The 13,877-nt window shown below is 41.8% G+C and overlaps 1 protein-coding gene across 1 annotated transcript in view; it reads right to left on the bottom strand.

The window, feature by feature from the left end:
- Positions 1-13,086, bottom strand: part of LOC120524906 (LIM domain and actin-binding protein 1-like) — a 138,215-nt gene extending 125,129 nt beyond the window's left edge. Inside the window, exon 1 of the mRNA XM_039746755.1 lies at positions 12,975-13,086. The gene's annotated coding sequence lies outside the window, so the exon portion shown is untranslated. The remainder of the gene's footprint in view (positions 1-12,974) is intronic.
- Between the last annotated feature and the right edge of the window lie 791 nt (positions 13,087-13,877).

Genomic DNA, 13,877 nt, shown 5'->3' with positions numbered 1-13,877 from the left:
GAGTCTCCTTAGCAAGTTCAGTCTGCTCTGGCCCTTCATCATGTCCAGTGTCACTATGTCGGTGTAAAGAGCACAAGTGGAGATGCAGGGAGAACCGGCCAGTGATTAACCATTAAGCAAAATAAGCAACCGCTTGGGGCACCAAGGGAAGTGGCGGCAGGGGGAGCGGGGGGCATCCTCCCTAGCTAGCATGCCTTTAACTCTTTCACTGCATAGTAAAAATCCCCTTCAAGCAACAATGCGACAAGACAGACCGGACGTCTCATGTCTGCCAAGCCCAGAAATAGAGCTGTTACAAGATCAGGTTTGAGGAAGGAAGGAAAAGGCTTTTTAAGGTATAAAAAAAAAAGTTACAAGCAGACAACAATATGCATTACGGTGCACCTTTTGATCTGTGTGTGTTGTTGGGTTAGAAAGGAACAGAAGATATTTGGTTTGCTACAAATAAGGATATTTCTCCATTGCAATGTTTTCTTTTATTCTACATAAAAAAATGTAGTCTCGAGATCATGTGTTTCTGTTTATTTTAAGGTGATTCTCTCCAGTTTTGATGTCACTACACTGGTTGCCTGTGTCATTCAGGATTGACTTTAAAATACTGCTTATGGTTTATAAAGCCTTAAATAATCTGCTCCATCTTATATATCGGAGTGTCTGACATCTTATATTCCAAATCGTAACCTCAGATCCTGAAATGAGTGTCTCCTTAGAATTCCAAAAGCTAAACTTAAAAGAAGTGGTGAGGCGGGCGGCCTTCTGCTGTTATGCACCTAAAATCTGGAATAGCCTGCCAATAGGAATTCATCAGGCTGATACAGTGGAGCACTTTAAAACACTGCTGAAAACACATTACTTTAACATGGCCTTCTCCTAACTTCACTTTAACTTAATCCTGATACTCTGTATGTTCAATTCTTCATAATAACTATTCACAGTGGCTCCAAAATCCATACTGACCCCAACTCTCTCTTCTGTTTCTTTTTCCGATTTCTTTGTGGTGGCGGCCTGCGCCACCTCCACCTACTCAAAGCATCAGGATGCACCAACATTGATGGACTGAAAGCCAGAAGTCTACGTGACCATCATCATCAGGTCCTTCGATGAAAACGCTAAATACAAAGAGGACTGTTTGACTAATGTTAGGTAGATTGCCCAGAGGGGACTGGGTGGTCTCGTGACCTCTGAACCCCTGCAGATTTTATTCTTTTTCTCCAGCCTCTGGAGTTTTTTTTTTTTGTTTTTTCTGTCCACCCTGGCCATCGGACCTTACTCTTATTCTATGTTAATTAATGTTGACTTATTTTATTTTTTATTGTGTCTTCTATTTTTCTATTCATTTTGTAAAGCACTTTCAGCTACATTTTTTTGCATGAATATGTGCTATATAAATAAATGTTGTTGTTGTTGATTAAATACAATTAAAATTTTTTTTAAAACACACTTGTATTTTTCCCTTATAACAATCTTAATTTTTAAAATGTTTTGAAAATTTGCAGTTTTCTTCCTGTTGCCCTATTTATAAAAATAAATTGCTGATTTTGCTTATTGCTATTTAGTGTTGAATAAACAGTTAATATTTAATGTGTGATCTGGTCTGGAAGAAAACTGAAACATGAATTATTAATTTCATATTTCACAATTCAACACTCTAGAACTGGACGTCTTTAACTTTTTTTTTCAGGCACCGCGATGTTAGAATTCTTAGGCCGGGGATATACTTATACAGTACCAGCTTTAGGACGCTGCTGCTATGCATGTGGTGAGCTGACTATACTTGCGCGCCTTCTGTAAGTAAATCTGGAGGATTCCACCAGGTGGCAGTGCGAGAAATCATCACGGTGAGAAAACAACGTCCAGTTTCACTACGTTGTGAGTTGAGTGAAGAAGGATGTTGAAGAGAAAAATTCTTTGCATTATGATGCTGTTGTGAAGACAGAGACGGTAGGTATGCGAGACCTTTAGATGCATTATGATGGGGAATATGTGACGCTTGTATTGCCAATGCGAGAAATGGTAGAAGAACAGCACCACGAAGACATTCACAGGTCAGCATTTAAGTTTGATGATTTGCTTCACCGCATCAAACCACTTATCAAACATCGAAGCACGCAGATTGATCCTGTTGGAGATGCAATGCTGCCTGCTGTCACAAGTTGATAGTAAACAGCGATGCTGTCGTCACATACCAAACACATGCCATCCAGATTTTTGCTGGCACTGCAACTCGCGCTCACGACGCGTTAATTTCAGACATCGTGCTCAGAAGACATGTCAGGAAAACACTGGGAATGTGTGGCCGCCATGATGTGCGCACATAAGCTTTCAACTTGGACACATACATTGCATTTGTGATGGTGCATCACACAAATTTTAGTACTAAAATACATTGCATTCGTCATTTAAACAGATGGCACAATGCAAACATTAGCACTGCTTTTACCAACCCCATACCAAATGGCAAACAACAGAGATGCTGGCTTTAACGCTGAGGTCTGCATTGATTACTTCGATTTCAAGCTGTCTAAGACAGGTAGCACAGCTAGTCAATAAATAAATGAATAAATGATACACATGGAATTGTCTGATAGCAGTGCGCAGAAAAGACCCCTAGAAATGCTTCTCAACACAGCATGGTGAAGTATAAACTGGCCCTTAGTGTCTTGAAGACCCAATCCATCACGATCGTCAGATTATGTGCAGTGTCATGAGCAATGTCGATTGCTTGAAGTGCCCACGACTCGTCATCCTGGTGGATCCCCCTGGAGAATCACCAACACAGTTCATGGTGGAGCAGTGGCGTTTGCTTATCTTACCTGTGGTGACCCTTCATGAGACACTCCACAAATTGTGCACATGACCCTTGCCCTTTGATTAGAATTGTGAATTGCGACTGCGCAACCCAATAGCAGGCAACCCAATCACGACCCGTAGTTTAAGAATCTAGACTCTAGTCCAAATCTGGTTCTGGTGGGCCACAGTGGCTGCAGGTTTTCATTCTAACCAATTTCTTCATTAGTGAGCCGTTTCTGCTGCTGATTCACTTGTTTTGCCTTCGTTTTAATTGAGGTGACTCGGACTCTTTAGTTGTTTCTTTTTCCATAATGAGCAGCCAAACAATAATGAGACACAAAACCAGACCAACTCACTTGAAAATAAAGAAAGGTGAAGGTCTCGGTCATGTTGGTCTGCTCAGGACACCAAAACATCTTGACGGTGGTCTTAAAAAAAAAAAAACAGTAAATCAACAGCCTGCTGTGGCAGGACGAGAGCAGCAACAAGTCAGGATATTTTAATTAACAGCAAGAATTGGCTTCTCATTTAGAAACTGGTTGGAGTGAAACTGGCTGGAGGTTGACGTTCCAGTTTAGCTGGTCATCTGTTGGCTCGTTTCACATCTCATTTCTGTTTGCCTGCCATTTAATGAAAAAAAAAATCAATTCAGAGGACTGAATCGTTAAAAACAGCTCTATTAAAATAAAGGGAGAAGGAGTTAATTAGCAGTGAAACCTGCTCACTGATTAGAAAAAGGGTTAGAATGAAAACCTGCAGCCACTGCGGCTCACCAGGACTGGAGTTATACACCTCTGCTCTAGAACATATAGGTCAGGGGTGTCAAACTCTGGTCCTGGTGGGCTGCAGTGGCTGCAGGTTTTCATTCTAACCCTTTTTCTAATCAGTGAGCAGGTTTCACTGCTAATTAACTCCTTCTCCCTTTATTTTAATAGCCCTATTGTTAAGGATTCAGTCCTTTTGAATGGATTCGTTTCTTCATGAAATGGTAGCCAAACAGAAATGAGATGTTAAACGAGCCAACAGATGACCAGCTACATCGGGGCAACAAACTACAACCACCTACTCAAAGCATCAGGATGCACCAACATTGATGGACTGAAAGCCAGAAGTCTACATGGCCATCATCATCAGGTCCTTCCATGAAAACCCTAAATACAAAGAGGACTGTTTGACTTATGTTAGGTAGATTGCCCAGAGGGGACTGGGTGGTCTCGTGACCTCTGAACCCCTACAGATTTTATTTTTTTCTCCAGCCTTTGGAGTTTTTTTTTTGTTTTTTCTGTCCACCCTGGCCATCGGACCTTACTCTTATTCTATGTTAATTAATGTTGACTTATGTTTATCTTATATTGTGTTTTCTATTTTTCTATTCATTTTGTAAAGCACTTTGAGCTACATTTTTTTTGTATGAATATGTGCTATATAAATAAATGTTGATTGATTGATTGATACAACCAAATTCCCTCCAACCAGTTTCTTAATGAGAAGTCAATTCTTGCTGTTAATTACGCTCATTATTTCATTCAATGGTTTGTTGCTGCTCTCATTCTGCCAAAGCAGACATTTCCAAAACTGTCGATTTTCTGTTCTTTTTTCTAAGAACACCGTCATGATGTTTTGGTGACCTGAGGGATCAACCTTAGTGAGGCCTTCACCTTTCTTTATTTTCAGATATTGTGTAATGGCCACAGCTGAGCTGGTCATGTGGTGGTTCGTTTTGTGTCTCATTATTGTTTGGCTGCTAATTAAGGAAAAAGACACAACTAAGGGGTCAGAGTCAAGTTAATTAAAACTAAGGGAAGAGGACTTAATTAGCAGCATAAATAGGTCACTAATTAAGAAGATGGTTAGAATGAAAACCTGAAGCCACTGCAGCCCTCCAGGACCGGAGTTTGACACCCGTGATATAGGTTTTTAAAGTGTTGGTTGCAAGCAGTGTCGTAATTCACAGTTGTAATCAATGGGTAAGGGTCGCCCACGGCTAGAGGAGTGTTTTGCGATGGGTCGCCCCGGAAAAGATAAACCAAAACCATTTCTCCACTAAAAAAACTATGCCAGTGGTTCTCCAAGGGTGTCCCCCTAACCCCCAGGATGACTGTCCGCAGTGATTCTTGAAGAGGATCAGGATGATGATCAGCATTGATTAGGGGTCTCGAAGACGCAAAAAAGGCAAAACTGGGTCGTGAGAACCACTGCGTGAAACATTGTGACGAGAACAGGCCATTCATCCCAATATTTGCCCATCTTATTCACCTGAAGTGTCCAAAACAACAGCAAGTCGAGATCTGAAACTCCTCAAAGTCCTCCTTCCCGTCACACTATATGGCTCTTTATTCCATATGTTTGCACCTTTTCTGCGTGAAGAAAAACTTTCTAACATTTTGTGCGAAATCTGCCCTTAACACAGCTCTGTTCTGCTGATACTTTTCATGTCTTTATTTCAACATACATGATTTTACACTTGTTTTGGGTTGTTTTACAATGTTGTAGATTTCTAACATTCATTTCTTATTCAATTGTTTCCTTTATGAGTGACTAGCAAAATACCCGCGCTTCGCAGCAGAGAAGACGTGTGTTAAAGAAGTTATGAAAAAGAAAAGGAAACATTTTAAAAATAACGTAACATGATTATCAATGTAATTGTTTTGTGAGTGTTAGGAGTGTTGCTGTCATCAAGGATTTGATTATCATTATTTGTTTCAATCAGGTTCGTATTTGGAGGATGTGTCGTGTTCAAGTTACATTCCGTGTTTGTCTAGTCTATCTCTGACCATCTCATCTTCGTTGTCAACTGTTGTAAAGATAACAGGTTTCATTCATTGAAGTGTTCACTACCCAAATCGGTACTCGTGAATCTAAGATGTTTAACAGGCATTCCCGGTATTAAGTTGTGGATTTGCCTGCGAATATTTAGTGGCAGCGTGTCTATGAACGTAAATTAAACTTAAGCTTTACACCTTGCTTTAATATTGACATGTCTACAAAGGCTTGTTCAGATTCAGAGGGTTGTTCCTTTCCTACTGCAACAATAAGCAGCTCGTCTTCCTCTTTATCTGAGACATCACACACCGCATGTATGGGTTTACCTTTCGCAGTTCTGTAAAGTCAGTTCACATGAGCCGCTCAGAGTACATGCATCGAAGGTTCACAGCTGTGCTTGTGCTCTCTCGTGCGATCTCGCGATGTCCACGGCTTTATTTAATGTTAGCTCAGACCCGGCACTTAAAAGTTTCTCTCGCACTTTCGCTAAGTTTGTGCCAAACACTAGTCTATCCCTGACCATCTCATCTTCATTTGAATAAGCACAGTCCTTCACCCGCAATTTTAATTCCGTTACAAAGTGATCAAAAGTCTCGTTTATACCCTGCGTCTTCTCATTAAACTTGTATCTCGCGAATATCGTATTCATTGTAGGCATGACAAACGCCAGCGGCAGCCTGTCTATAAACTTAATTTAAACTTGCGGTTTACACCGTGCTTTGTTTCCGCAGTAGCTGCACTTATGAATATGCTCGTATGTGTCACTCGCTTCATATTCTTTTGCTGCCTTCTCAATTGTGTAATGCGTTTTTTCCTCAGCGCTCTTTGGAGCTCTTCCTTGTTCTCTGCATACTGCGTTCACAGTCAGTTCACGTGAGCCGCTCGGAGTACATGCATCGAAGGTTCTCAGCTGTGCTTGTGCTACCTCGTGCGATCTCGCGATGTCCACGGCTTTATTTAATGTTAGCTCAGACCCGGCACTTAAAAGTTTCTCTCGCACTTTCGCTGAGTTTGTGCCAAACACTAGTCTATCCCTGACCATCTCATCTTCATTTGCATAAGCACAGTCCTTCACCCGCGAATATTTAGCGGCAGCGTGTCTATTAGATTGCTGCTGACGGACGGCCTTATATGGGCAGGCACTCAATTACGTGGGAGGCGTGACGATGAGGGACGCAACTCCGCCTCACATGGCGACTGAGCTGCAAGCTATGGCCATATATATATGGTCGAAAGTAGGTTCCAGTTATGACTGTTACGCATAGAATTTCGAAATGAAACCTGCGTAACTTTTCTAAGTAAGCTGTAAGGAATGAGCCTGCCAAATTTCACCCTTCTACCTACACGGGAAGTTGGAGAATTAGTGATGAGTCAGTCAGTGAGTGAGTGATGAGTGAGTGATGAGTGATGAGTGAGTGTCAGTCAGTGAAGGCTTTGCCTTTTATTAGTATAGATTTAAATGTTCAATAGACTCCAGCTGTAGACCTCCAGAGCGCCACTCCTTTGCGGCAGTTGTCACTTTATATTATACGTCAGTGATAATGCCAGGTTACACGATGGTCAAGATTAGGGTTGGGGTGAGGGTTATGGGACTCAAGTCAAGTAAGCCATGCAACCAAAAACTGCAATCCAATTGTCTGTCCAGTGGAACTGATGAATTACCGAGTTCTGCAGTTGGACCCCCACCTCTAAATGTTTACTGCGATTTCAGATGTCTGATGTTAAGACTGCGGCCTGGCGTTTCTAGGGGCGTGTCCTCAAAGGTCGTGACCTGTGGGTAATTGACATGACAGAGCGAAAGGTCGGCTGAAATTCACTTCCTCATCCAAGTTGTGGATTTAAAACTTGCTTAAAACTTTTCTCGCTTGATTTTTTTGACCTTTAAGTACCTTGAGCATGGGAAAGGCGCTGTATAAATAAAATGTATTATTATTATTATTATTATTGTAACTAAAATTTTTGTTTCACATCTTGGCTTGATGATTGTGTCTTTTGATCTTTTTCTGTCCCACATCTGTCTCCTGGTGTTCACAAAAAAATACTTGCTGATATAACAGTTTCCGATGGTGACACTGTGTCCTTGATGAACTCATTTTAAAGTTACTGTCTCAATCCACTGGACTAATTCCCTTCATAATTTTAAAAACTTCAATCAAGTCATCTCTTAATCTCTATTTGTTAAAATTGAAAAAGCTCCATTCCTTCTGTCTCTCCTAATAGTCCATACATCTCAGTCCTGAATCAGCCTATTTGCTCTTCTCTGGACCTTCTCTTGTGCTGCTATGTCCTTTTTATAGCCTGGAGACCAAAACTGCACCCAGGACTCCAGATGAGGCCTCACCAGTGTGTTATAAAGGCTGAGCAGAACCTCCTGTGACTTGTACTCCACACATCAAGGCGCTATATAACCTGACAGTCTGTTAGCCTTCTTAATGGCTTCTCAACACTGTCTGGATGAAGATTATAATAATTTATTACATTTAAATTGTGGTTTTGTCACTACACAAACTGCTTAACATAAATTGTGGGGAAACACTTTCACCCCCACCAATGTGTAGCACCCACCTGGATGATGTGATGGCAGCCATTGCTGCACCAGTACACTCACCACACATTAGCTCTTAGATGCTGTAGAGATGAGACAAATAGCCACCTAGAGACAGGGGGTGATAAGGGGGCAAGCTTGGACAAGGCCACGGTGGGCAATTTAGCCAGGACATCGGAGAATACCCTACTCTTTTCAAAAGATGCCCTTGGATCTTTAATGATGGCATAGAGTCAGGACCTCAGTTTTATCTCTCATTTGAAGGATGGCACCATATTTACAGCAGGTCCTTCTGATAAGGAGCACTTTATAATTTCAGTCCTCCCATTGTGCTTTCAGATCTTATTGGGGCTTTGTTATCTTGTCAGTTAAGCAATGGATGGGCTAAGGGGGTACCATTGCTGGATTGTGCTTTAACCTCTTTGAGGGCTGAATATTTTTTTCAAAAAACATAGTTTCTGAAAAGCAATGGCTTTACACAGAAATCAACATTAAACGTCTGTTGCTGCATGCTGTGGCCACCAGTTTGCCAAGAATGTGTGGCAGGCTTGCTGCCAGGCAGCCTTCACTGGTCGCTGTGCATTGAAATCTGATTTCTACCTCTTATCATTGTTAAGTGGCAGTCCTCCTGGTGAAAATTGCCATAAGCATGTCAGCTACATGAACCTGTTCAGCACACAATTAGCTGGGGACCAGTCAGCTGAAACTGGAACCTCACATTCGTTTTCGATCACTTGTATCAAAATTGGAGTCCGACAAGTCAAAGTCCAGTTCAGAGATAAGAATAGGCAAAACTTCGTCCACAGAATATTTCGCATTACGCATTCGCTTTGATCTCTCGCCATTATGTCAGTGCCGTTTTTGCCATTGTTTGCGCCTTACTACTCACACGAGTGCAGGAAATCTCGGTCAAACTAATGAAGCTAACTTTCCTTCTAGCAACGAGAGTCCAACTAAAACATAACGGTTGGTTTTGTCACAGTTTACAGTCGATTACCATTGTCAACTCATCCTTTTGACAAAAGTCGACATCAGCCCTGAAAGAGTTAAGCTGGCATCACTTGGCCTGACTGGCACCATGAGAAACAAGAATCTATTAAAATACGGAATTCCATTTTAACTAACAGAAAACGCCAATTGGCTCTCCTAATATATCATTGCCTCCGGTTTCCACACCACTTATCCAAATCCCAAAAAACTAGGAGGGGGATAAACAGTTCTACAGTTCATCTAAGAAATTTAATTTAATACAGTTGTGGAGTTTACTTACAGTTTGGGGTGGCAAAATAATTGAATGGCCTATCTGCATTTGGCTCAATTCCACCCAGTCTCCCTGTCCCTGCACCCAGTGCCAGTGTTAGGTTGTTTTGGACCGTAGGCCAAACCTATTAGTGCGCCAACCAACAGTTCGGTAGCTAACCTGTGCGGCTGGGTCCCCCACCCATGATCTGCAACTGCCTAATTCACTTAATGGTGTCGACGGTCCAGCCGGCACCCCTATAGCGTGATGTGGCCACCACCAGGCTAAACTGCAGTGACATAATGATGGAGGTGATGAACACCTCCTGAGTGCTTGCTGTTCTGCCCAAAGAGTTCCAATTCTGAGTTCTTTAAATTCATTCATTTCCAAACTCTAAGCTGGTGGTCATTTGCCTTTTTCCATCCAGCCCCTCTACCATAAACCCCTGATTGATGGAGTGCTGCCGAGATACTCATCCATCCAACAGGTTAACCCATCTCAGCACTGAAGTTCTGTCAGAGTGACCACTGGATTCTTGTCACCACCCTGACCAAGGCTTATCTCGCTCAGTTACTCAGTTTGGCCAGATGACCAACGCTTAGAAGAGTCCTGATGGTTCTAAACTTCTTCTGCTTCACAATTGTTGAGGACACTGTGCTCCTGGGAACATTTAAAGCTTTACAAGTAGTTTTATCACATTGTCCTGACCTGAGCCTGCCCACAGTTTGATCATGTGGGTTTACACAGAGCTTCTTGGATGTCATGGTTCGGTTTATGTCCTGCCATGCAGTGTGAACTGCGGCCCCTCTATACACAGGTACACGTGTGTCTTTCTAACAGTTCAGTTTGCTGCCAGTCACGTTCTGGACAAATCTCAAGGAGAAGTAATGCAAACGTTAGACACCTGAGCACAATGAAAGGGGTCTGAATCCTTCTAGGAATGACATTTCAGTTTTTGAATTGAAGATTTCTAAACAATGTTTCCACTGTGTCAGCTTGGGTTACTGAGTGTATCCATGTAAAATTCAATCTATACAATAACGTGTGCAGAAAGTGAAGGGGCCACAATACTTTCTAACCCTACTGTAAATTTTTTTTTTTTTGTTCCAACTCCTGGGCTAATTAAGTGCTGTGTTACTTCCCAAGTTCTGTGTCGCGTACTCTTTGCATTATTTGACAGTAAACTATGCAACATTCGATGATCTGCTTCTCGCAACTGAAAGAGGGCCCCATGGCGGATGTTTGCCGAATGGCAGACCAACCACATGCATTACCCGGTAGGTAACCACCCATACAATCAGGTCGGGACTCCGGCTACGAATGCAATGAATATAATTACTCCGATCTACAGGGTGTCAAATAAAAACGAACCACACGTCGTGGCGCAGCCTAAAGGTATGGAGGAATATTTCGGACAAAATGAAATAAATAAATGCGTAAATAAATAAAAGTACTGTGAAATGTGAGCATAAATAAATAAATGTGTCATGAAATGACAGCCTTAATAAATAAATATGTCATGAAATGAGAGCATAAATAAATGTGTCACGAAATATGTTTTTCGTTGCTTATTTATTTATTTCATTTTGTCCGTAACATTCCTGCAACCCGTCATGAAATAAAACTGTCACTTTCACTCGTCAAAGTTGAGAGGGTGGGCTCTAACACGCCCTCTCGTTACTGATGGTGAATCGATAGCACAAGAATTAATTAGAAAAATGCTTACTACTGCCGATGAAATGGATTCTGCTGAAGATATTACGTATTTCAGAGAGAGAATTGAAGATTTATCGGAAGAGATTACAATGTTGGCGGCCCTTTTAGAACTGAGTATCTGACCCTTGTTTTACGAGTAGAAAGTCAGTTGCATATTCGCAGCTACTTTTTCAAACAACTGTACAGCTCTGATCAGTGGTAAAGTTGTTCAGTTCAAAATATTAGTTGGAGCTGCTTTAGGCATTCCATGTCAAAGTACCTGCACTAATACAGCCGTATATCAAACTGGCTCATTCGCCTTGTGATCGTCTTCTCCGATACACCATATAGATCTGCAATCTGTTGTACTTTTAAACCGCAGAACAGAAGGTGTTCTATTGACTCAGCTGGAATGTCAAAGGATGGACGTCCAGAGCAGGGTACTGCATCACCTGAACTGGAGTGTAGTAGAGTCCGTTCCACCTGTTCTTCGATAATTTCAAAACAGTTTCATCTATATCGGAGTCTAAAAGGGCCGCCAACATTGTAATTTCTTCCGATAAATCTTCAGTTCTCTCTCTGAAATATGTAATATCTTCAGTAGAATCCATTTCATCGGCAGTAGTAAGCATTTTTCTAATTAATTCTTGTGCTATCGATTCACCAATCAGTAACTAGAGGGCGTGTTAGAGCCCACCCTCTCAACTTTGACGAGTGAAAGTGACAGTTTTATTTCAAACCGTATTTCATGACGGTTTGCAGGAATGTTACGGACAAAATGAAATAAATAAATAAGCAACGAAAAACATATTTCGTGACACATTTATTTATTTATGCTCACATTTCACAGTACTTTTATTTATTTACGCATTTATTTATTTATTTCATTTTGTCCGAAATATTCCTCCATATAAAGGGACTTCGTCTCTGATGTCCGAGGTTCGATCCCCACAAGGGGAGCAGTGAGTATGTACGCCTGATGAGCCCAAATAAAGGCAAAACATGTTGTGTATATGGGAATAAATTTTTTAACTTTTCCAGGTGTTCTAATTGTTTAATGAATCCATTATTTACTAATTAGTGGGTCTGACGCTAAAGCAGATTATTCAGTGTAGTTTTTCATTGTGTCTGATCTGCTCGTTTTTAATTGTCATTAATAAGATAAAACGAAGGGGAAAAACTGCACAGAGAAAGGGAAAAACATAATGAAACCAACAAAAGAGAGTTAAGCATTTAAATCTATAGCAAAAGCAGAAGTATTTCTAAACGTCTAGTACATGTAATAATTATACAGTTGTGCTTTTCTGAAATAATCCCAGCTAATTAAATGAGATCAGTGCTATCAGGTCTTGTCACGGATTAGGAATCTGGTTGGAACAAAAACCTGCAGCCACAGTGTGCCCCCCAGCACCGAGGTTGGGAAACACTGGTCTAAATCAAATCATTTCACTACGCGGTTTCATAGGAAGTGGATCACATCCCGGTTTGACGGGCAGCCCTTGCGTTAAAGCAGTTTATAAAACCGTGGCTGGGGACCTGCCCAGTTGTACCCTTGTCCTTTAAAACTCTTGGATCACCCCTTTCCCACATTTTCTTTCTAGGTGGGCTTTCACCTCCTCCAAATCGACGTAAGACCGACGGATGCTGTAAGAAAAAAAAAAAAAAGGGAGGAAATGGTTCCAGACATGCTTGAGCGTCTCTATAAACTTCATAAAACTACAGTGAGTGGGGCGCGCTCCCGTCCACAACGTTCAAAGCAATTACCTGATGCGCGCTCTCGCGGACAACGACTACCTGAAGTGACGCACGCTCCTGCGGCTAGTGTTAGCGGCGACGGTCGAGGCGCGCACCAGTCGGAAGCCGGGTCAGCAAGGAGGGGAGGAGAACCTGGTGGAGGTGCTGGGTAAGCTCCCAACTTTCACACACTGCGCTCATACTCACTGTTTCCGGCGAGAAAGGAAGTTAGTGTAACAAAATAATGAAGTCCAGCTGTGACAAGGTGCGAACCGCGCGCTCCCAAGAAACTTCACCTTCTTTCTGAGTTCAACTTCCCGATTTCCCAAATCCACCCAGTCTTGGGCCACCGGCTGAGAGGCGGGGTTGAGAAAAGGAGGGGCGGGTCTATTTTAAAGGGCCAACTCAGCAAGAGGTTGCCATTTAGAACTGACCTTCAATGAAGCTTATCTCTAACTCGTTTAATATAGCAAGCCAGATTGATATTTAGAGAAATATCAAAGTGAATTTCAAGATATTTTAAAATCAGTTATAGATATCTGATTATATGTTTCCTTTAAGATATCTTAAACCAACATCTTATCACTCTGAGATTTCTTTAATGCATTTTAAAGACACACTACGCTCACCTAAAAGATTATTAGGAACACCATACTAATACGGTGTTTGACCCTCTTTCGCCTTCAGAACTGCCTTCATTCTACGTGGCATTGATTCAACAAGGTGCTGAAGGCATTCTTTAGAAATGTTGGCCCATATTGATAGAATAGCATCTTGCAGTTGATGGAGATTTGTGGGATGCACACCCAGGGCACGAAGCTCCCGTTCCACCACATCCCAAAGATGCTCTATTGGGTTGAGATCTGGTGACTGTGGGGGCCATTTTAGTACAGTGAACTCATTGTCATGTTCAAGAAACCAGTTTGAAATGATTCGAGCTTTGTGACATGGTGCATTATCCTGCTGGAAGTAGCCATCAGAGGATGGGTACATGGTGGTCATGAAGGGATGGACATGGTCAGAAACAATGCTCAGGTAGCCCGTGGCATTTAAACGATGCCCAATTGGCACTAAGGGGCCTAAAGTGTGCCAAGAAAACATCCCCCACAC

This window comes from Polypterus senegalus, chromosome 3 (genome assembly GCF_016835505.1).
Source record: "Polypterus senegalus isolate Bchr_013 chromosome 3, ASM1683550v1, whole genome shotgun sequence".
NCBI lineage: Eukaryota > Metazoa > Chordata > Cladistia > Polypteriformes > Polypteridae > Polypterus > Polypterus senegalus.
Note: the sequence above shows the minus strand (reverse complement) of the source record. Positions and strands in the feature narration are given on the sequence as shown.